Raw genomic sequence first — 25,584 nt, forward strand, 5'->3', positions numbered from 1 at the left:
ACTGTGACCCCAGAGGGATGAGACCCCCTGCAGATTAAAACCACACCATACAGATGTTGTACCCATAGAAAGAGAGGGAGGGCACAACCCCTAATGCAGGAAAGCAAGAAGCAGACTTCATAGCACCTTTCCTTCAGGCTTTTGCTTCAGGTGCTGATGTTAAAGCGAAGCCTCAAAGCCCTGCACATCACACAGGCTGATGAAAATGGCCAGCACAGAGTGAAGAGGCCGTAAGCTTGTCCCTTTACTCCTTCCCTTTCCTGTGTGGAACAGTCCTGTTGTGCTAATGGGGGATGCTAAGCCACGCACGCAGAGCTGCAGACACAAACAGCTCACTAATTGCTTCCCTGGGCTGAGGCTTAAATAGATAAGACAAAGAGGACGGAGGGGGAAAAAAAAAAGTGTTATTTATCTGGGGGAGACCAGAAGGTGATGACATTTCCTTCATTCAACCAATGAGATGATGAATCTTCTCACCCCAGAGGTGCAGCATCCCCACAGGTACCTATAATCCCACCACACAGCGCTCCTATCTAACAGCAGAGGAATGTTTTGTGCCTCCGGTGCTTTATCAACAAAATGCCCTACTGTAGCTGCTTGGCCTTTGGAGATTATTTTCTCAGGGAAGCTGTCATCACGCAGCTGATTAATTACTCTAATAATCATAATTTTTTTTCCTAATAAAACACCCTCCCTTCCCATTCATTAACTACATTGCAGGTAGGTGACAGAGGTAATTATTCTCTGGAAGTACTTCCGAATTATCTTTTCTAATCCAGCCCGTGCTGACATTTTTGAGACTAAAAAACATTTTGTCTTTCTTTCATGAGTGGGGTGACATTTGAATATGCAAACAATGTCAAAGTCTGCCCTCCGGATGTTTTCCTGAACTATGATTTATGAGGGCTGGCTATTGTATTTTCTATCATAGACCTAGAAAGGTCATTAGACAAAGAGGCTTTCCCTGCAGGGGTCTTTTGCCATCTTTATCTTCTGATATTTTATTTTCCTCCTTGAACGTCGGGCAGGAGATGAGCTGTGAGCTCTCCCATATGTCTCTGCTATTCAGTATGTGTTTATACAAGAGCACAAACGTCCCATGTAGCACTCCAGGCACTTAGATCCACATGCATTCCTTCATACCCAGTGACCAAACAGCCCCAGTGCAGCTCACCTTGAGCCTGGGGGCAGGGGGGAGAAGCAAAACCAATCATCTCCAAACCCATCATCGCATCCAATAGATGGGGATGGATCTTCAGTACATCTGAAGTTTTCATAGAGTCATAGAACCACAGGATGGTTTGGGTTCGAAGGGGCCTTTAGGATCGTGTGGTTCCAACACCCTGCTATAGGTGGGATGTTTCCATCAGCCCAGGTTGCTCATATCCCCATCCAGCCTGGCCTTGAGTGCTTCCAGGGAGGGGGCATCCACAGCATCACTGGGCAACCTGTCCCAATACCTCACCACCCTCACAGTAAAGAATTTCTTCCTAATAGATGCTTAGATGCTTACTGCATGCACAGGCAGACGATGGAGCCCAGGTCCTGGCCCGTAATTAGCAAAGCTGGGTAAACAGTGCAACAGCTGTTCTGCAAACATCAGTCTGCACGCTGAAATTAACTTCTCATTGCCCCTGCCCTTTCCCCTTTTGCTCTTCATTGCCTCTAAGTGCTTGTTGGGATTGGATTTGCTTATGCAAACATTTCCAGAAAGCCGCTCTAAGTCTCAGGTAGAAGTACTCAGGAAAAAAAATACATATCCATGAGCAAGTTCATGTGCAGTTGAGAAGGAAGTCGAGAGCAACCTCACGTTACACGAAATCCTAACCAAAAAAAAGCATAGATTGGAAGAGACCCGAGGATTATCTAGCCCAAGCACCTGCTAAAAGGCAGGCTGACTTCAAAGTTCAATCAGCTTTGTCCAATTGCTATTTATTAAAACTTAACCGAATAGAAGGAGCCAGCTCCAGCTCCCAGAGAAGGGAAACAGCTGCCAAAATAATCAAAGAGAGAACTTTGGCTGCTGACATAACTTCTTCCTTTGCTCATGGCTGTTCATGCAGCTGCCTCCTTGCAGACTCCCCTGCCCCATCCCAGCTGTGCCCCGCACCTCGTGCTGCTGTCATCATCATCCCATCCAACATGATCCATTAATAGAGCTACACAATGTTGTTTTCAATGTAACCACAGCCAGAAGGATGGGGAGATGTTGGTCACTGCAAACAAAATGCTGTTCTGCAGTCTGTGCCTTGGCTTGCACAGTGTTTGAGGTTGAACAGAATATCTGAATCTCATGTTAGGTGCCTACAAGACAACAGCTCAGCTCCCGTGTTTATTAAAGCTACAGGGTTGGAGTTAGCCTAGGGAAAGCAAGGATAAATGGATGTCTTTATGGTAAAGCCAGAAGCCAGCCTGCAATTCCTGCATCATGCTTTGAACAACACTCCGACACAGACTGCAGCTGGGGCCAGATTCTTCACTGCAAACTATATATCTAACCTGCAAATATCCACATTCAATACAAATCTGTTATTTCTGTAGGGGTATTTGCTTTTCAGCAGCACTGAAAGTTGCCCCGCATCCCTTACCAATGCCATCCCAGTGCAGGCTGTACTGGGATGATGGTTGAGATCACCTCCTGAACTTCTACCCTGGTGCAGCATGAAATTAAGTTACCCAATACTTGTAAAACATCTACGGATTCTCGAGAGTTATTCTATTAAATTACTTATTATAGTGCATTTTGACTACGATTAGATTAGCCCAGCTCATAGCAGTGCTTTGAACCCCCTGGTCTCACCTCTCCAACCCCTGTGAGAAGATCACAGTGCCCATGCCAGGAAACTGCTCAAAGATATTTAACTGCACAAAGATATTTAACTCTGCATTGGCCAAATGGACAGAAAACTGGGGCCAGAGAACAGGGCTGCTTCTTATGGAGTGAGGCAGCCAATGCTTCTCATGCCTGGCTTTCCTTCATGGGAAGTCACTGCTGAATCTACAGATGGGATTTCTCTGGCAACGTTTATAACCAGCTTCAAGTGAAACATTTCTCATGTCCTGTTTATATTTGTACCTTAATAACCCGTCTTTGGTTGTCATAACATTAAGGCATCATACTTCATCAAAAGCAGTGCCCCTGTGAAAGCGTCACCTTGTGGCACTCGTGGTGAGATAACAATTTGCTGGTACATTTACTTCCACTGTCATTTTAACTGAGCTTAAAAGCGAGAAGAACCCACCAATTCCCAACACAATCTGCTTTACACTGCTTAAACAGGGGGGGAAAAAAAAACCCAATCCACAACACCTGCGTGATTGCTCTCATCCCTCCTGATCTAAAGAGCCACTTTTAATGGCTCTGCCACCAACAGATCACACAGCAGCTCCTCTCAAGGCAGCCCCGAGGGACGGAGGACAGAGGGATGGAGGGGAGGCAAAAAGATGGAGATGACAATGCTTGAAATCTATTTCCTTTGTTTACTGTTGCTCTCTGCACCCCGCAGTGCATGGAGCTCATTGGTAACAGCCTTGGGTTGGAGCCCACGTGCTTCCATCCATCTGCTCAGGGCTGTTCTCCTCCCCCCGACAGGAGGGTATCACTTTGCAGACCCAAGGAACACGTGCCCTGTTATGCCATCACCACTATTTCAGCCTCAGGGCGAAAGCAAAAGTTGAGAACTCATTTCAGCTTGGGAAGTATTTCAGCATCTGGAGAACTGAGGCGAGACACGTGATAACAGACAACTGCTACCAGCAGCGTGCCCTCCTTAGCAGCTCATTTTGCACTCCTGGGGGTAATGTAGGATGGCTGGTGTCCCCCTGACAGTTTGAGCGTGAATTTCCATTATTAGTTTTGCAATTTGTATGTATTTTGTCCACACTGGACTTCATCGCTCCGACTTTCTGCCTGCAATCCCATTTTGCCAGTTCTACCTGGTTCCCTGCTTTAATTGAGATCATTCCCACGTGCTTTCCTTGCTGAGGCTGCCAGGCATCCCCTGGCTTGTGATCCTGCACAGCCTCTTCATTTAGCATCTGTATGTTTATATAGGTATAGAATGGACACTGCCTCTCTGGTTGTAAGTAGAGGAGGAAGAACGTGGCTTGACTCACTTATTAAGAAGAAATAATTAAATACGGGTATATATTAGCATACTGGGAGTATTTGCACAGTGTGTGTGTGTGCAGGGAATGGGGTCTATATAAACCCTCAGCACTCAGAGCTTGCTGAGAGTCGCCATGCATGTGCATGAGCTCACACAGAGCAAGCATAGGAATTAACACACGGCAGCTTCCAGGAAGGACTGTCCATGTTTATCTACTTAGAAATGCCCATTCAGACCCAGGAGAGTCACTTGCAACACCTGAATATTAAATTCCAAAGATGAACTGAAAAGAACAGTGGAACTGAATGGGTCTGAGAGCTGTACTCGTAAGCTCAGCCCTTCCAGCCACCTCTTTTCCCACTCATCTTTCTTTCCCAGTGGATCAGTAACCTCTCACAAAAGATCTGTCCTTTTTAATCATGCTCTTCCCTCCTCGGTCCATCCTCTCTACATACACAACTGTGCTGCACGGGTTGATCCCATCACAGAAGCCTCAGGGCTTCAGAAGAGTCTTTTTCAGCATGATTATATACATCTCTTCAACCTTCCCTGCCCCTTTCTTTTCTACTGCCATTCACCATTACAGAGCTCCAACGCATTGCAAATTGAATGTGACAACAACGTTCTACATGTGCATATATACAACATATATATACATATATCTTAAACCAGCAGAATACGTCTATCAATACGTGCTTATTTTTCTAAGTGGTAATGAAGAATCCCATTGCTGGCACACTTCTGTAACTGATTGCTTTGCTTACTTTGTTCTGAATGATCAGAACGGAGACAAACTCAGATCACAAAAGACTACAAATATTTGGTATGGCACGTTATCTTCTTCAAAAGCTGGGGATGAGCGAACCTAAAAGCTTTATGTCTGAGCACTGTTTGATGCTTAGCTCTGGTTTGTGATTGCTCAGTCAGGTAGAGCTTCACACAGCACAATCTACTGCCTGTGAAACATCTTCCTTTTCCTTCCTCCCACCCCTTCATTTTTCTCACTGTTATCTTGCATTGTTATATATGTTACCCACTATATATTTACCCACTTTGCTATGTTGGGGTTTTTTTTTGCTACAAATCCTGGCCCCGCTACTGTCTGTAATTGGTGGACAAGTTCTTACGAATGAACTGTTTTTACCCTAAATGTAGGCAAAAACCAAGCAACGCCCTTGTAATGAAGAGAGAATAAATAAGAGGTGCCCCATGAGTTTAAATTCCACTTAGGATGGAAAGATGGTGCCCTGTATGACTGCATCCACCCAATCTCCATAGCCCTTCCTTCAATACTGCTGCCATTACATTCCAAAAGCCACAGAGCAGATCAATAGCATAATAATATCTATTACAGGTGATACAATAAGCAGACGATAATCAGCGTATATAATAAAACTACTGCAAGGTATACAAAATTTCAGCTGCAAAATGAACACTGTATGTGAAAGCAATAAAAATCCAGATATTTTTTTGATTCCAGCACTGTATCTACCATTTCATCCCAGAGTCCTCTGCAACCTTGAAAGGGCTCTTTAAGTTTGCTTGCCATATTTAGAATAGAAATGGCAAAGCCTTGGGAAGCTCACGACCCAAACGCTCTTCTTTTCCCCACTAAGCTGCATTGACATGGGAGACCAGAGCTGTAATTAGCAGAACGACTGCTGCTCCAGGAGCTGGGATCGCCAGCATCAAGTAGCTCAGGGCCACTCTTCTCTGAGATCAGTGCCCCTTGTTCTCTCCTTTCCCTTGATATCTCGCCTGCAGACAGTGCCTCTCACATCAAATAACAAAACGAGTGCGTTTGGTGAAGCCCTGGGAGCATCACACGCCAATGCCTTTGTGCACAGTGGTTATTTTTGCTCTTTGTCTTAGCTGTAGAAATGCTGGGGATTGAAACCTCCTTGTGATGCACGTGATTTGAGAAGGAAACCGCCCATCAGAGCAGCACAGCAATGCTTATGTTGCATGCCCACAAGGGATAAAGCAGGGACTGGTGGCCCCACTCTGGTGCCCCATCGGGGGTTTCTCAAGTTAATGCTGTGGTTTGTGTGATACAATTGGGTTCATGATGAGACTTGTTTGTTGAAGATGTGTAATACTTGTTCTGGTATCAGTTATCCATCAGCAGTGCAAAAATAATTCCTGTCCGTGCTGTCTGAGCTCAGTTCAGATGTGCTCGCTATGTTGGATAAAGCAAAACACCCTGCTGGTATGAAAGCATGCTCTTTCTGAACCATTTACACTGATAACTGGCACTTCCAAGCAACAAACCTTCCATGCTTTACCACCTCCCTGAAGCAGTTGTATGTAATGAGAAGTACAAACCCAGAGCACTCAGCATCACCAAACAGGTCCAATTCATTCAGTGCCCAAAAACACCCATTGGCCCCAAATTTAATCAGCATGAACTCTTCAGCAAAGTGATTGCTGTGGGAGAGGGGACAGCCAAAATGCCAACCATGTCGTGTCAGGTTTCCAGTTGGGCTTGGTGCCCCAAAGCCCCCTCCATCTCCTGCTGCAGGAACACCTTGTTATCCTCCTGGCCCACCCTGCCTGCAAGTGAGAGCTCCTCCGTGCTGACAGATGGGAGCACTGGCAGAGGACAGCCATGTCTGTGCATTAATTATGTCAAGGGCAGCATTCCCAGATGAGAGCGGTAAAGCATCCATCTCCATGAGGTTTACCAGCCCACGGCTAAAAAGATTTGCCATCAGGAACCCTGTCTGCAAAGAGATTAACTCTTCATCTCCTTCCTGCCTGCTCTGAGCTCTATAACCACGTCCGATGAAGTTCTGACACAGCGACAATTAGCACAGCATCATTACATTCTCCTTTGGTTTGAGATTTCTACCTTCCCCAATATTCTCTTTTCATTTCCAGGTCTCTGTTCTGTTTTCTGAGCCATCTGCCAACCATCGGAACCCACAGAGAGCTCTGCCTTATCCTGCACACATCCCATCACTGGGCCAAGAAGAGATGTAGAGCCCTATGAGCATCAATAGCTAGCACAGCAATGCAGGCACCGCTGAGCCAATGGCAGGGGAATCAGAGGGAAACTTCCCCAGAGTTAAGCAAGGATGCCCACTGTACCCTATGGGGACAGCACTAAGTGCACATCATTAGGAGCATTAAACCTGCACATCCCACAAGCTCCATGTTCTGAAAAGGAGAGGTGCAACCATTGACCTACGCAAAACAGCTTATGTATGGGGAGGAAAAGATCAGCAGGTGATCTGCTGACATCAGGGCCGTGATTCAGCCTCCCATACAGACACACATTTCACTACGAGGAGGTTTTTGGAGGATGTCAAATGAAAACGTATTTGTGTTTAACAATTAAGTGTAATTGGCAAGTGCTAATGGCTCTGTGATCGCAAAACTGGGGGGAAAAAAAGCAAAGGGGAAGAAACTAGTTTGAAGGGATTTTATCTAATTTCATTTTAATTAGATCCTTTTTCTAACTGAGTTTCTAATTTTTCAATTAGCAATTAGCAGCTGCAACTCATTCTGAGCGTCACGAGGTGCCAGAGACACTAATTACACCGCAGGAGTAGGAGGCTGAAAATGAGAAATAAAATTATCCATGAATGTTATTAGAAGAAAGGAATGATTACATTCTGTAATAATATACTGATGTGAGCCTAATTAGATTGAAGGATTGGGGGGAAGATAGGAGATTTAAAAATGGATGATGTTTGGAAGCCTATAGGTCACCTTTCTGCCATTAATAACTATGAGGTGGATTGCTTGGAGAAAAGGCACTTTGGGATTGATGTGACTTCACCTAATCATCCAGCAAAGGTTCCAGCAATGGAAGGTGGGCAGGGGGACATACCAGGATCCCCAGGTCTGTGTCAGCACTGTGAGTTCTCCCACCATCCTTCCGTGCTTCTACAAAACCACTTTGCTCAGTGCTGAATTGCCTCAAACAAACTCCTCTACCTTTGGGCACAAGGGAGAGCTATGCAGCACTCTGTGCATCCAGCACAGCTAGCAAAGCTCTAACGGGCCTTCAACCTGCTGGAGGAAACTCAGAAAGCACAGTCCCTATAGGAGAAAGCCATTCAATCATACCCATGGGCACCACGGGGGACCAAGTGAAAACCTATAAAGAGCCACTTGATAGCAAAGAGGGAATGCTGCACTGAATCCATTTATTTCCACTTTTAAAATACGCCGATTTTTCTTTGTGAATCAATAATCTCCTGCACTTGATTTAGTAATGGGAGCAACCTGCTCGCCTGCTCCAGCGTGCACAACTCGCGTTTTGGAACCACTTCAAGAGAACCCCAGTAATAAATGATTACATCCAAACGTGGTTCTCAACAAAATTTATGAGCTCCCGTTCATCCCACTCCCCTATTTGTCTTTATATATCTCACAGCATTTGCCACTAATTATATTCCTCTTTATAATCTGTGCTCCCCAGTTAAGGGATGTAATTGATAGCTTCTGAAAAATCGTTAATTCCAAAATGGACCAGAAGCGCTTTGTCACGCTGTTTCCCCTGCTTCTATTACTGCTTTTCTTCCCAGCATCGCCAGCCCCAGCGCTGAGATGCTTCACAGCTCAGAGAAGATCCAATAATGGTGTGATAATAAAAGAGGGAAAAGCACGGTGAATTAAACCCCAATTCTTCGCCATTAGTTGATAGAAAACTACTGCTGAAGGACGCGCATGCAGAAGAGGCCCATGGTGCTGCAAGCCCTTCCTTTGGCCTCACACTCACACCTCATGGGGTGAAAGTTGAGCACGGAATAGCAACAGAATTTGGGGGAAGGAAAAAAGGAAACAAACAAACAAAGAAGCAAATAAATAAATAAAGTATTTAAAATTCAGCTGATGTAGCATATGGTCCTCTTGAGCTGGAAATTGTCTTTGCAAGCGGCTCTGCTTTGTTGCGTGACACCGGAGCTCGGTGATTTAGGGGCAGTGGGATGCAGCCTTTAATAAATAAAGCCGACATTTATTGCAGGGGAAAGGAAGGAGAGAGGCAACAGAGGTAAACAAGGAAGCCTGAAGCACTCGGGGCTTTCAATCCTGCTAACAAACTGGAGCGAGCCAGCCTGGAGAGCCAAACTGAGAATGTGGGGAGCTGCCCTCATGGACCAAGGAGAGGATGGCCCATAGGATACCAACAACTGCTCATCAGCACCGAGTGTGCCCTGTGGGACCTCAAGCAACACTCGTACAACACAAGGCTGCAACTAGGAGTGCGTTCAGAGCTGTGTAGCAATGGTGACCCATCATCTGCTGCCAGAAAAGTGCTGCGTCTGCAGGGCTTGCAGGGGTGAAAAAACATAAAGAGGAGGAATGGAGTGTTCAGAAGCACTCAGCTTCCCGTTTCGAGCTGCAAAAGCAGTATTTCCAAAAGCACCATCATCATTTTAAAACTCCTAAAAAAAAAAAAAAAAACACCCAAAAATAAAAATAAATCCAGTCAATCCAACACTTTGAATGTTTTACTTTGCTGCCATTTCAGGCTTCAGATGCTAACTATACAAAACGAGATAGCAAGGCTATTTTTCCTGTTGAGATTTCATTCCTCGACAAGAAGAAGGCCAACCATTAGAACCAAGGCCTCCCATAGCGATGGCCATCAGATCCTCCCTGCTATCTGTGTTCCCAGTCTTTCCATGTGCTTGCTTGCCAGACCTTGCAGAAAGCAGGCAGAGGCACTCAGCTTGTGACTCACCAGCAAATGATCCGATGGCCGTGCAATTTGTCACCACCTTTTCCCATCATCCTACGTACTCCTGGCTAACCTGAGGATGCTGCAATTCAGCCAGCAACAGCTGCCAGGGGGCTCCAGGAAAACGTCTATTTTGTGCAGATCAAAGATTAAAAGCAGTGGAACCAGTCCCGGATTCTTACTCACAAGGAAACAACCCTGAGATCTGCCAATGATCCCCGAGGAGCCATTTGCTGGTGGTAACGTATGTCAACAAAACCTTGGGAGACAGTATTTGTTTGTGGAAATGTCACACGGCTCAGCACCCACCATGGCACCCCAAAGGAGATTGTTATGAGGGGAAAAAAAAACCCCATCACTTCAGATCTTTGGATACGATTCAAATGGCCTCCAAAACCCCCCAGGAGGCCACGCACGTAGAGCTTGTAAACCACAAACAGAACTTGTAAATAATCAGATGCTTGTCTGCTAAGCTCAAACAAACACAGGAAAACCAACACGTTTTTAAAGCCTCTCTGAAGTCAACACTCAGCGTTCAGATGGAGTCCAGATAGTGGAAACCATCCCACATCCCCAGGATCCCCCATATCCCTGCTGTATGACCATCCCCTTCTGTCCTCCAGCCCACTCCCACCACCAGCCCAACACAGGGATCTCTTTTCTTCACTACAGAGCTGACAAAGAAACATGCACTTTAGACAAATATTTCTACCATCTCATTTGACACCAAACAAGCAGGAAAAATATGGCCCATCACAAGAAATATCGGTATAATGTTCCAATTTTCCACCATTTGACAGCAATCAAGTAGAGACTAATGGCTTTCCTCTGTGACTAAATCATTTAGAGACCAAGGTATTCTGTCTCGTTCTCATTAGGAAAAAAAAAATAATATTCCAATAATCTCATTATCCTGATGTGAATAACAGTAACAATACACCAAGACTAATGGCTCCTCCAGCACACGGGCTCAGCAGCATTGCCATCTCCTCCTCCAAGGCAAGGCACGATCCCACTGCTCCTTCCACAATCAAAAGGCTTTTATGTACTGTTTTTTAACTAACTTCGACGGGAAAAAGAGTGTGTCATGGAATGTTAAACTTTATGGAAATTCTCCTAGAGAATAACATAATTTCACGGTGCATTACTCTACAATGACCTGGTACTTGAACAATTAATTTTTAAGGTATTGCCTTTTTCTTCCTGTGCTGTATTTAGCTTTCTCCTAAACCGTCAACAATACTGGGACTCTTTCTCTTTCCCTTTACGATCTGAGGAGGTGGTTTAAACCATGGCTATTTCTCAGCCTGCCTTATCTTCTCCTGAAAGCCTTCCAGAACTCCCCAGAACCCAATGGAGCTGATCTTTTGACCACAGCCCAATGATACACCATGAACTCCTGCTACAAGACCTGGCAAAATCCAATCCCATCTCAGCTGGGAGAGCATAGGAAGGTAATAATTGCTCTGCTGGCCAACAAAGGCTCACGGTGTGCTTCCAAGAGGACCAAATCCCCATGGTTTATCCCCAGTCCCACTGCAGTGCCCTCAGGCTTATGGATTTGAAATCATAGCGGCTAAGTCCCATCAGAGCCACTCTTGCGTTTGCAGGGGTGCCAGCTGTAGTGTGACATGTGTAAGCCTACCTTCCACCTGAGGAAACTGCCATTCCTGGGTTTGGTTATTGTTTTTTTGCTACCCAAGTAATATGTTGATTCTAATCTGTGCACGTCTGCAATTTCTATGGAACCGTGCAAAACGAGGATCAGAAAGTCATTAGAGCATGTCTCTTCCAACCCATATGTTTTCATGGCAATATTAATCAAGCTGAGTAGAAACTCCCTTAGTGTCAGTTATTATTCTCTTCTGCTACACTAATCGAGTGGATTAACTCTGCCATCTGTATATTAAAGTTACATATTTTGGTCTTTCTTCCATTGCATTCCTCACTCGCCATCCTTCCCTTGCAACAAATTAGCTCTGGAATGCATTACAGAAGTTTTGATAACCACTAATACCGACCTACAGACTGACATGAGGCTGCAGGTGCTGAAAGGCAGAATCCTTCCCCTACAGCCTTGCCAAAGTATTGCTCCAGATTTGCCCTGTATCCATCTGATGAAATCATCGCTGCCCCAAAGAGCCATCAAAGCCTCCAGGTAATAAAGGTGATAGAAATGTCAGCATCAGCCTAAGATTGAGGATACAACAACTCACAGCTGACCATCAGCACACCATTAGGGACCCAGATCCGCTGATAAATGCCACTTCTTTTTTTCTCCAGAGCCTTTATGGGCTGGAGATGTGCCCATCAGCAAAGCTGGGGCACAGCAGCACGTCCCATTTCCATTGCAGTGGGGCTGATGTCCTTGTGCCCTGGCTGAGCTCCAGCATAGGAAAGCACACATCTGCCCAGATGTCCTCTGTATTTTCAAATGAACACCTACTGCATCACCTCTACTGCCTCGGAGCTGGCTAATGGCCTTGCTGCTCCCCGCTCACCAGATGGCACGTTCTGTTCCAAAGATGGTTGGTTTTCTTTTTGATAGACAGCGATGTTGCACAGGCTGCAAAGTGCTTCAGGATCCACAGGGGCAAAGTGATTATATCTCAATCAATGATTTCGAGAAAGTAATTTATTGTTCCACCTTGGGAGCTTAAACTTAAGAGTTTTAAAGCATTTGAAGTCCTATGTGTAAGCAAACTAAAAAGAACTGCTGCTATTGCTGCCCTGAGCAAGAGTGCTGCACAGGCACATAAGCAAAACCTCTGAACAAGCCTATAATCAAGCTGGTGTTGGAGTAGTTCTACCTTGTACCCCATACTCCTCCGAGGAAAACTAACCCCCCCCCAAAAAAAGCCATCAATAACGTTTGCTTCCATTGCAGCATAATTCCACAGCCAGGCTGCACTGCTGTATTCATTCTCAGTGAGACAGTGATGTCTGTGTGCTCTAGAGCAGACCAATGCCCTTTAGGACAGGGTATGATTTTCCCCTGTAAAAACACTTAGATAAGGATGCTGAAAACACGAAGCAAAAACTTCAACGTTTGATGTAGGAAAAGCAGCTGCTCCAGAAAAGGATAAACCCTATTTGTCCTCCTGGTGTCAGTTTAACTACTGAACCCCATTGACAGTTGTGTCACCTTTTGTCATATGCTCTCACTATGCACAGAAATCTCATTGTGTTGTACCTTGACTTGGTGCTGTGCGCAGCCATGAGGTGGCACCAAGGTTAGTTTTGCAAGGAGCATTCGGTCAAACCATTGCTTTATGTCAGAGAGTTGGGCTTTCTTTGCCTTTGAAAAACAGACGAGAATTAAACTGCAGTTTATTGTTGCAAAGAAATAGTGGACAAATTACCCTGCTATGCCATAGTGCTTGGGATTGTTAGTTAAAAGTGACAACCAGGACTATAATTTATATACAGAATCTGGTTTTAAACAAAGTCCCCGGTACTAAATCTTGCATTGTAAACCTTCTTTTGTATTTCTAACTCATTTTGTACTGGGAATCATTTAACCATAGACTTTAACTGCTAATAAACTTCCATGAAATGCAAAGCATAAATCAAAATTACTGGATCATTCAAACTCTGTTTGAGTAGTTGTTTATATGGCATTTTTCTTCTACTGCTTCTGTATGGCTCCAGAGATGCCATAAAAATATGATGTATTGTACACAACTTACCACCATCTTGGCAAACTGTTGCAAATACAACCAGTGCGCTTAATTATTTCCTTAGTTATTATACACTGCATAAACAGAAGATGAAAAGAATGGGTGGATACTGCTGTTCATCTGATCATGTTGTGTAAAGTAAATAAGCCTTAATTAAAAGTGCACACTCTGCACTAGTGGATCAGAATGAAAGGATACGAACTGGGTATGATTTAGTATTAATCCCTCTGAGACCTCGAGGTGATGGAAGAGCAAAGGTTGTGCAGAGTATAGCACAGTACATGGGAAGGTCTTCTCCCAGTGGAAAAGGGAGGTGCTGCCATGATGCCAGCACGGCTGCACCAACGAGGTGAAAAGGGAAAACCATCACTTTTTATCCCCTTTTTAGCGCCCTATACTTCTCGGGGTGGATGGAATCCATCTGGTTGAAGTTTTGCAGTGAAAGCAAATGGAGGGAAGGCACCATGGAAGCGACAAACCAAAGACCTCTCTGTAAATCAAGCCTCTATATTAATTCATCCCAAATTAGCCCATTAAAATAAAGCAGCAGTTGATTAATATCCTTAAGTAACACTTAGAGTTGAGTGAGAACTTGATGCTAATATACTTGATATTGCAGTGCATTAAGAGACTGTCTCCAGCCAACGCAGAGATGCTTTCAGAGTTCAGCTCTCAGCAAAAGAGATGATGGCGGTAAGGAAGGCATGAAGGAATTTCTTCAAGAGGAAACACGTCAGAGGGATGTTTCCCTTTCTCGAGTACCCCAGTTGTTACAGGAGATGTACTGGGAGAAGTTCCAGATCCAGACAAACGTTCTGAAGATGTAAGCTGATGGTTCAGCAATGCAGAGGGATGTTAAGGTGATGGTGAGCTCTGCAAATGGCCGCTGGGCACCGCATGGTGTGTGGCTGCTCTACCCTATGTACCATCATTAGGATGGGATTTCTGCCTCTTTACTTCTTCTATAGATTTCACAGCGCCAATATTTCGCTTCCAGGCATGTTAGACAAATTAAAGTGACAAAACTCAATATGCAAATTAAGCTCATTAACATATTAATCAAACTGTCGATACTACAAAAACTAACACAAGCCTGCCAAATAATCATCTCACTAATGACTTAAGGCCATGCCTTTTGCCAATTAGCACTGCAGCCCGCTCGGCTTCCACTTGCCCACTTCCAGATGTTGTGAACAAATAGTCTTTGCCAGAGCGCTACACTGCAGTTCTTTGCATGATAATTACTTTGGTATTTAATTGCTTTGTTTTCTTACCCCAAAAATAAATAAATAGATCTCCTTAATTACGTGGTGTTGAGAATTAGTACAACAAAGATTGTGAACTCCAGCTTTATACAGCCAGATTCTTAATTACGTCAAAGGAAGCACGAAAACCCTTCCCATGCCGTGCATGCAATGCAACATATACATGGAACAGTCATCCCTTATACAACCTGTAGACTCATTTTCCTGTAAAAGGCTTTCCCACAAACCTGTGGGTGTCAGAATCCGATATAATTAGCATTTTCAAATCAATTTTGACATCTCTCTGAACGTTTTCATTTCAAACGTTTACTGTTCTATTTATCAAAACTATCTTTCCAGGAGGTAAAATGTGACTGGGTGGGAAAAATAAAACAACAACTGGCAGCAATTTTAATCAAAGAACAAAATCAGTCAGCGTTTCCCATAACATAGTAAAACATTTCCTTGCAAAATTGGTAGTGCTTTTTCCTTCCTGAAGTCCAATTGGGCTCCTCTCCCAATTAATACCTCCTGATTGATTTGAGAGTGGGCTTCACAATAAGACATTTGTTACAGCCTTACTTGTCTTCTTGCTTTGATGGCTGTGTTGTAACTGCTTTGAGGATGGGGTTGTGCTGGAGATGGGTGAGTCGCGGTGAGCGCAGGCAGTGCAGCGCTTCACTCCATCACTGACATTTCCTCCAGTGACACAAGGTCACGCAATTAACGAACGGCAAAGAAGAGCCATGAAAAAATGGATATTAATGAAGTGTAACTCCGAGTAATAACGCCGTAAGCAACCTCTGATAACAAACACATTTTCCTAATAACATCTTCAATTATCTTCATTAGCGCCTGTCTGTGGCAAGATGTGCCGTCGCCCTCCAGGACCATGGACTAAGCAGATCTCAAATGCCCGGTGCCTCCAACACTCCATACAGCAAAGTGCTCACTGATGGACAAGCCTAAATGATGATAATATGCATTTATCATCATTTTGCAGTATGCCTTCTTCGTGTCATCAAGAACCTGAAATTTGAATAAGACTCTCTGCGTTACCCAGGAGGCCTTCAGGCTCCAGGGGGACTCAAAGCACTGCCTGTCAGTCCAACCATAGGGCTGTGGCATCACCAAGCTTGGAAATGATCTCCATGATGATCCAGTCCCATCAGCCACCTTACTCCCAGTACTGTACACAGAACCATAGTGCTCTGCCTATCTGCTCACATTCCTTCTGCCTTTGGGTTTTTGCTGACAGACCTCCATGTCATCACTAACTTAGATTTAATAAAGCCATTATCTGCAAATTTGCTTCTTTCTCCTTCGAATTACAAAGCGTTCAGCCTCAACCCCTGCAGCCCTGCTGTGATCACGTGCAGACGGTAACAAGGTTATGTCTCAATCCAGCCCTCCCTGGTGCACACCGAGCGCATCTCCTCAACTCACCAACCCCATTTAGTGTGAGTTATTTTGTTGTTGTTGTCATTGCTGCTATTTGCCAGAATTGTGACAGCTGAGGAAGAAGGTGGAGAGAAGGGAATAGAGCTTTTGTAGCTTTTGGTAGTTTCATTCAAGCTCAATGAATCTGTGATAAGAATAATTAAAGGCACCAACAGAGGGAATCATCAGTGGAGGGAATTGACTGCAGCACTGAAGAATGAGGAGGCACTGCTGGGACGTGGGGCTGAGCCCCATATTTCAGCATGAGGAATTAACACCAGATTGAGGGGGTGAAGGTGCAGGGACCCCAGCTGCAACTGGGAGACCATCAGGAATGCTAAGCACCTCCAACAGCCTCCAGCTCATAGCCAAAATGACAGCCTTGAAATGAAGTCTAGTCAGTACAGCTGTGCTGCTGATCAGCCCATTGTAAGGCTCCAAAGAAAGGTTCTTATCCTTGCCAGGGAGACATCTCAAGATGAGAAATGACAGAATACAAAACAGTGTTTTTTGTGGGCAGAGAAAGAGAGGGCGAAATAAATGAGCCCACGGTGTTGCTGAAGGGCATCCTTCAAACGCCTGCGTTGTTTCTTAAGAGCAGACTCTTAAACTAGAACAGACTCAACCTCTGCTGACTCACCTGTGTATGGAGAGGAGCAGTTGGAGGCCTCTGTGTGCACAGCCCCACTGCCACCCAGTTGCCATCCCATGGCCCCAGAGCAGCAGCCCCTTGCTGCAATGCTGCCCTGCAGCACCCAATGTGCTTCTCATGGAGAGGCATTAATCAGAGGGTGCGAGGGGCTGGATGTCAGCTCCCTAAGCCAGACTGTCTCATTGGCTTTGCAAAGGCATTTCCATAGGATAAGGAACAAAAAAAAAAAAAAATTAGAAAAAGGTGTGAATACTGCACTTCTGCCCCTGTCTAGCCCTGCGTGCTGTAACAGATTGGTGAAATAACTTCATCCACCAGTTTATTAACAGCTTGCCCTCTCTTGTATCTCACCTTCATAATGAGATAGAGCAGATATGATGGATTACATTCTGCCTCCTGCTTCTATCCTGAATGAATTATCATTTCACTCCTCTCTCCACCTCGCGTCCAGCTGCCTCCAGCCCATTCAGCAGCAGGAGGTGAAGCTGTGTGATGTGGAAAGTAAAGGTCTGGCTGAGAAAGCGGCCTTAATGTCCACGCTGGAAGATGGACATCAGCATTGGAGTTTTACTGACATATCAGAATGGATCATCTGGAACGTGACATGTCCTTCCTTGTATCTTAAGCCAACTTGCGCATAACAAAGAGATCAGTTCATTCAAGCATACTGAAGGCAACTATTTGAGATTAGAGATGTATCAGCACCAATAAATATCTGGTTTCTTTTCTGTAGCAAAAAGCTGCTTCCTGACCCCAGCCATTATCTCGTGTCCCTGAAATATCAGAGCTGGCAACACGCAGCTCTTGCCCTGACCACTGTGATGACAGCCAGTATTGAAAGTAACAAGATGGAAAGAAAACAAATATAGGCATATTTTTGAAGATAATGCAGAGCCACAAAGCTATGTGGGTTCCAGCTTATGTCCCTTTTCATATGGAGGCTGTTGGCTCGAGACATCCCAGGAGCACAGCCAAACTGTGGCCAGCAGCAGTAAGGACTCCAGCCCAGCTCCGTGCTTTATCTTTGTTGTATCTCTCAGCAGTAACTTTGAGTAATTACAAGTTGGGTAGAGACATGAGAATTGCCTTTTCACTTTAAAGTCAATTTAGCGCTATGAAAATTCATGAAGCAAAAATTAATAAGCTCCATGCAGCTTCAGCACTGACCTCTGCATCTTCTTTCTCTCTTTGCCAAGAATTTGTTACCAGTTCTATTACCAGGAGCTGCTTCTTCCCCAACACCAGGAAAAAGCATCAGGGACCAAAAGACAGAGAGAGCAAAGCTCTCTACCCATCAGCATGACAGCCTCGGAGGCTCACTGATGTTTTATCCTCCCACAAACTTTCCTGGCAGTGTTTTTCTTTACAAGCATTTTAACCCAATGAGGAAGGCCATCCAACCTCCACTATCTATTCACTGTAAGTGAATACTGGGAGGCTGATTGCTAAATGGGCCAACCTGAGAACCATTCTGGCTTTTGATCAACTTGTCTGCTCTCCCAATCTTGTAATAAAACCTCCATCGGAGTCAGAAACAGAAAGAAATTGCAAGCAAGGCATTTTTTGCTACCATTATGTGAAAAATACGGACACGATGGGGAAAGCAAACTCCAAACTCACCCTGGTGAGCAAAGTATGGGATGAAACAAGAGCAGAGCAACTCTGAAAAGACAAGGAATAGACTTTGACAGATGGATGTAAATGTGCCTTTCAGTGCAAGGGAACAGTTGATTCTAAGGCATGAAATCAAATTAGTGCATCTGCAGCTGCCTATGTGTCATCCAGATTCATATTTTACACACTAAAGACATTTTTTAACCTCATGTTAGCTACACTTTTTTTCTTCCTCTTTTTTTTTTCTTCAATATTACACTTTCCAGGCTTTGCAAAACGATATTGGCAGGTATTAAAATGAAAGCTGAAGCAACGGTGCAATCTGTCTCATTTTCTATTGTGAAATGACAGAAATCTGTTTTGGATTCATTTACTATCAGGTAAAGAGAAGACAGTTTTGGAATATATAAAATCCCAGCCTTGACTCCATCAGGAAAAGCAGAGCTGTCCAACAGCGTGCCAGGATTGCTGCCTTCACACCACGTGCTGCTGGACTCAATGGTTTCACCTCAAACCCAAAAGCTCACCTACTTGGTGCTTCGAGAGCTGAGAACGACGCAGACAGAACAGATGAGAGATGAGGAATCTGCTTTCTGATTCCTTACATAAACACCGTGTGCTCCACTTGAGCTTTCTGTGAGCAATGATTACAGAATGGATGCCTACAGCCCTCAGAATTGATCAAAATCAAAAGATGAACTTGTTCGGCTCTTGTAGCCAATTCCTGAGGGTTTGGTCAAATTTAGTTGAGGATAAAATTAAACAGGGATTGATTTGTGTAGGAGGAACTGTAGTTGCAAGGTTGGCGAATGGTACATACTGCAAGTGGGAATGGCTATTGCCTGAACACAAATCTGATTAATTTGGGCCAGGAAGACACAGCATACAACCTTTTCCAGTGCAATACTGTGCAACCCAAAATACATGCACAGAGATTGATCGTTTTCTTGTAGCACAATGAGACAGCAAACTAAAATGAGGGCTTTGTGAGTCCTTATGATCTGATTCCCTTCCTCAGTGCTGTGTTTGTCATCCTCTGTACGGCAGAATGTCAACACTTAGTAACATACCAAGTGAAAACGTTACCAAAGGAACCTGAGTGATGGGTCCTCCATTGAAAATGAGAACTCATCTCTGCTGATTGATTCGGGGAAGGGGAACAGGAATGGAGGAGAGGAGAAGAGGGGCCCACTGCTGCCAGGTGCAAAGTGTGCTATGGGAGCATAACATGGCACAACTCAAGCACAAGGGGAGGGATGTGCCCAAGAACAGAGCAATTTCCAAGGTACCTGGCTATCCATCCTGCTTATAAGAGATGTAACCAGGTGAGACGTGCCATTGGTAAATGGGAAGGCTGCAGCTTCACAACTAAAGCTGGGAACTGCTGTAGCTTCACTAGGGGTGTTACTTCAGCACCAACAAAACACATAGTAATGAATTTCTGCATCACTATGTGTTCCAAAAGCAGTTCTTTGTACCCTTCTCTGACTCAGCAGTACCACCAGCGAATGACACTGCCTGCAAAGCCCCTCTGGCTCAATGAAGCCTTTACCCTGCTGCAGAGTGGTGGATTACTTTCCCCTCATCACACCCCCACACCACTTTACTTTCCCTTCAAAGCCCAGTGATGTCTGTCATGTTCCCATTTAAAGTCCCCTGTTCTTACACACATTACATTCGTGACGCCTGCTGCAGTTGCACACAAAGTACCAAATAATGCAGGGAGGAGGAAGAGAAATCAAAGCATTTTAGAAATCCTAAGCTTGGCAAAAGCTGTGTGTAATTTTGCTTAGGTTGCAAGTTGGCTGGAGAAAACCATATCAAAGCACCATCATTTCCAATTGCCTGAGCATTACTTTTTAAGTTTATTTTTACTGCTCATTGTAGATCCCAGACTGACAGCTCTGAAAACTGTATATTTTCTATTTATGCAAGAATAAAAAGCAACAACTCAGCAAAAGCACAGACATCTGATATATGTCTCTATAATAATGAAACTAAACTGTTGACTCGGGAGCGTCACCAGGAAGGATTGTTCCACCACAACCAGCTCAGCCCTGCCCCTCTTCTTCTTCAGACTCACTACTTGTTGGCAATGCTTCTAATAGACAGAGCTCAGTACTGATAGCCCAGCATTATATTCATTATATTTCTGGAGAAGATGAGGATAAGACTGGAAATTCAGAGCAGCTCTGGTTCTGTGCCTACATTTCAGCCATACCCCTCCATCCCAAAGGGTTCAACAGAGGCACTTGGAGTTCCCGGTGACTCCAACTCAAACCAAAGCAGAAAACAGCAATTTCCATAGGAGTCCTCTTAAATAAGAAGGAATTTTACCTGTAGATCTGCTGGTATGAGTTATTTCTGCTGGTCTGTCCCCGGCGTTAGGTGGAATATTGTCAGAATACATCATTTCCTGATATCCAGATGCAAATTACAGGAGCTGTAGGTCCTGAAATCAGCAAAAGAAAGTTGAAAATGCATTAGGCTTGGGAGCAAGATTGGTTGTCACCATAATATTTCTATTACAGCAAATACCCGACTGGAAATAAAACAGCTCATCCTCACATAAGTCCTCTGCTCCCATTTTGGCACCTTTTGACATTTAGTACATCTGCATGCTGTACCTGGTTTATTATAAGCCAACAAGTTCCGCACAGTTCTCCAGCAATGAATTACAGCCTCCCAACCCACTTGAGCAGGGAAAGAGGTTGGTTTGGTGCTGTATGGGTGCACAGCAGCCATGCAGAGCAGCTTAGGAAACAGGTTGAGAAAGGAGGTGGACATTTCTCATCTGCTGCCCTGTGATGGTGTTGGAGATGCTCCCCAAAAACAGGTAAGTAAGAACTTGTGATCTCAAACACTGTGGGGAAAACCCATCTTAGAGCTACCTGCAGGCACGCTCCTTGCTTGTCTATTTCATGTGTCAACAGCTATGGGAAGACTTAAAGGAACTGAGATATTAACTTAAGAACTTGACTTAAACACTGGCTGATGCTGAAGGCAGTGCTGTGCTGTCCCAGAGCCCCCCCTAGCGCAGCTCTGTGCAGCCCAGCTGTCAGTCCCAGCATCGTTACTAGTTTCTAAGGTATTAGAATGATGCCTGTGCAGCCGTGTTATTATTTATGGCTATTATCAGCAGAGGGGGAAAACCACAATGGGGGCCAGCAGGACCCACCCGATGCACAGCAGGACCCACTGCAAGCTGATGCCCAAGAGATCAGATAGAGATCCTCTGCATCACAGCCCAGGCTCAACCTTAAGCACAAAGGCTGCAGAAACATGCAAAGATTCCACACCATCCCTGTAAGCAAGTTTACATCCTTCATTTCATAACCTTTCTCATCCATCAGACATTTAGTTCCGCAGGTTAATCAAACAGCATTAAGTGTATGAATGAAATGCCACGGTAAATAACATTTGCAAATAGAGCCAACTGAACTTCATCTAATAAAAGGAACCATTTCAGGACCTACAACTACTTCTGTTATCAGATCCTGCTTTTATTTTCACAGAGCAACTTTTTGAGCCTCACTCCCTATATAAATCTGAGCCTATTTGAGCTGCACATTGGCAAGAGGAGCTGCTGAGGAAATCGACTGTGATTCAAACTCACCAAGCATCAATCAGCGCAACCCATAACGAATGGAAAACAAAATCATGATGAAGATCATCAGGAGAAATAAAAGTGCCTGTTTGTCTTATAGGGCAAAGCACAGGTTCCCCCTCCCCATAACCACCCCACTGCTCACACCCCCATGTTCAGCCCCCACCACCCCCCTGATCCCTGCAATGCAATGGGAGAGGACACCAAACCTGCCCTGCTCCTTGCTTTGAGGACCGTGGGGTTTTGTGGCCATCAAGCAGAGAGGGACACAGCAGCTGGCACTCCTGCAGCACTTGTAAGATGCCTTAAGAGGGCTGTCTAACCAAAAACCTTGACTGTGTGCTTCTAGTGCAGCTCATAAAAAAAAGCTGTTATCTCTCCTTGAAAACCTCTCTTCCTTCAGAGTTTTCTCAGTGGCTCTCGAGCTGAGGAGAGCTGCTCTCAGGAGCGTTCTCCATCCCCATCTCTATTGTGGCACATGGAAAGTTGTCTGTGGATTCAGCAAAGGGCCCTTTTGCTTTGTGAGGCTCATGGAGCACTGGGGCTGAGCAGGGGGGGGGGGTCAGGCAGGGGCTCCCCACTGATGCTGCTGCTGGAAGGGAATGCTTTCTCCTCCTCAGGTTCTTGCTTTATCCCATTGGGGTCTTCATGTGAGCACAAAGACCTCTATCTGCTCCCTGGGCTCTGAGCATGAACCTCCCTGAATGTCCCATAAAGCCTCATCACGGGAAGGTATGGAGGACTTCTTCCTGCTCCCATTCATTCCAGACCTTTTCCATTCGCATCTCCTGTAGAAGATTACACACAGTCTATGACCACAGCCTGCAAGTCCAAAGCGGAGGCAGGAATTGGAAAGAAAAGGATGATGGAACACAGAGTGGGAGACATGGCCAAGGCTGCTCAGTGAAAAGCCTCTTTTTGAACAGTTCTGTAGAGTGCAAATATGGGGAAAAAAAAAAGAAACCACCCACAGCAATATGGGTTAAGGAACATTTGTCAATAAGAAAGAATAAAAGCAGGCACTAAAACAACAGAAATAATGACTCGGCTTTCCAGATTTTGATTCTAAAATGCCTGGTGCCCCAGGCAGCTCACTGAAAAAATCTTTCTTCAGCACAGAACCTCAGTGTTTCGCCTCAAATAGTCATAGTTAACAAATATTCCCTCTGAGTGTGGGTCTGTCTGTGCATATATGAGAGCCACTGACAGACAGCCTGTAGCTATATGGAACTGTCATGGGGGAACGGCAGCAAAAGCAAGAAGCAAAATTACAGCGATATTTCTTAGGGCTGGGAGAAAAAATATATATATATTCCTTCTTTCTTCTTCTGTCCCAATATCCTTGAGGTGCCCCAACACCACTCTGCCATCTGCAGGCAACACCATAAGGACCTGAGTCTTGGTGTATGGGAAGATGCCACCATGCAGCTCATCCAACCCCTGCAACCCTTCCCTATGCCCAGTCCAAGCAGCCCAGCTAAGGCCCAGCCTCCATCTGTGTGTTAACTGCGACAAAACCAGATCATTATTATTTAAACAATAACAGTTTCGCAGCATGCTTCCAGATGTTCCTGCTCTCATTATTGCTTTATTACTTTAAAAATCAACAGTACGTGATGTATTAAGTACACAGCCTTCTGACTCTCGTCTACACGCTCTCGTCTTTTGGGAGTATTCTATGAGAGAATTATTATTTTTCTTTAACAGCCTCTGAAATAAAATCTGAGCTCATTTAAGTCAAAATCCTTGGTCTGAAACAAACCCCACAGCCACGCACTGCTATCACCCAGCAATCCCCCCCCCCCCATAATAAAAGTACATTAAAGAACCCCTTCAATTTGCCTTCATTTGGATTTCCCTTGCCTGAACCACATGAATACCTGTAAGCCCTCATCTGATGACACAACTGCTTTGTATTCCATTTAAGGCTGTTTCATCTGTAATCTCGGAAGGTAGGAGGACTGAGTTGTGTCACTTTCTAGTCTTTGCCAATAATGTCATAATTTGATACAGAAACCGTGCACACTATTCTATTCAAATCTGATATTTAAAGCACGCTCTGGCAGACAGCTGACTTCTATTGATGCGTTTATCCGATTTCTCTCTGCCTTTTTCTTCTGGAAATACTCAGAGGGAATACGTCGCATCACATTTGTGTTACACACACGGAACCTTCAGAACTTCTATTTGTCTTTTTATTCCTGGATGCTGGTCAATAGATGAGCATGTTAAACAAAAAAAAGAGAAAAGAAACTGCCAAGACCGTAAATTAGGTGAACTGGAATCACGTGCAATAGAGATAGAGCTCTAGGAGCTTTAATCTCAGCAACTTGGTTTGAGTCATCTTCAGGCCTTCTCCACCTCCTTCCCCTTTCACTGCCTCAACTGTAATCTATTGCATGAACTTAATATGCAGTAGAGCCCACCATATGAACCCAGCGAAGACGAAAGAGTTGTTTCAGATCGGACAGAATGAAGGTTACAAACTGCTTCAATTAAAGCTATGGAAAGCCCTGGATTCCCTGGATTACGTTTCCACATCTCAATATTTGTCCATGTTGTGCACACAAACAGCCCTCTGAAGAATCCTCCCCTCGGTCATTTTCCCTTTCTTTAATCCTGATTTACACAGCCTGCCCTCCTGGGATATTAAAGGGATCTCATAAGGACAATCCAACTTCATATCGATTCCCTTCCCCACATCCATAACATTGGTTGCCTTAGGAAGGGAAAACAACGACGAAGCGTGGTTTAATTTAAATACCACTTTCAGCAATAGGAAAAAAAGAGAAACCCCACACGTGGAATAAACAAAAAAAAGCAGAGGACGACAATCGTTTGCTTTGCTAAGGCTGTGCTATGTGAAATATGCGATATAAAGTGACAAGGGAAGGAGCTGATCGTTGTTTGAACAACATCCATATCAGCACAGACACGTATGAATCTGGCAAGGGACGGGGAAGATCCAAACTCCAAATAACAGTGATGTATCAGTAAGTATTATTCAGACAGGAGAGGGGGAGGGAGAAGCAGCAGAGGTTGGCTGAGACCAGAGAGCGTCTATCAGCTGCATCGAACCCCCCCAACCCAATGCTATGGCCAGAACTTTGCATTCTAACTATTTAGAGCTGACATTTGAAAAGGTAACGTGACGACTCATGGTGCCAAATCAATTTCTGATGATCAATATAGCGGCGAGTGATGTATAATGAGTATGTAAAAGATATATTTAGCTGTAGATTATACTAGTAATAAGGGCTACATGAGCAATAGCTCCATAATTACATTTTATGAATACAGGAAACCTTTTGAGGAATGCTCTGAGATTTAATTGACATTTAACAAGATAACTACAGCGAGTTAATTAGAAATTATATGCTAAAAATATGAATTAACTTTTAAATAATATTTTAGCTTGCTACAGTATAGCTACAGTGCCTTGTTAGATGCCAGTGGAGCAACTAAATGAAACAGTTCTTTCCAATCACATCTCTCTAATTCATTTCCCACAAACTGAAGCCTGCATTATCAGCTCCTCATCCTGAA

The 25,584-nt window shown here is 44.5% G+C and overlaps 1 protein-coding gene across 3 annotated transcripts in view; it reads right to left on the bottom strand.

The window, feature by feature from the left end:
* PLXNA2 (plexin A2) overlaps positions 1 to 25,584 on the bottom strand; it is a 302,069-nt gene that overhangs the window by 225,220 nt on the left and 51,265 nt on the right. For all 3 annotated transcript variants that reach the window (XM_032449324.2, XM_085526831.1, XM_085526830.1), the window contains exon 4: positions 20,769 to 20,883. The gene's annotated coding sequence lies outside the window, so the exon portion shown is untranslated. The remainder of the gene's footprint in view (positions 1 to 20,768; positions 20,884 to 25,584) is intronic.

Source organism: Coturnix japonica, chromosome 38, assembly GCF_054131305.1.
Source record: "Coturnix japonica strain WE chromosome 38, WE-NBRP24, whole genome shotgun sequence".
NCBI classification, from domain to species: Eukaryota; Metazoa; Chordata; class Aves; order Galliformes; family Phasianidae; genus Coturnix; species Coturnix japonica.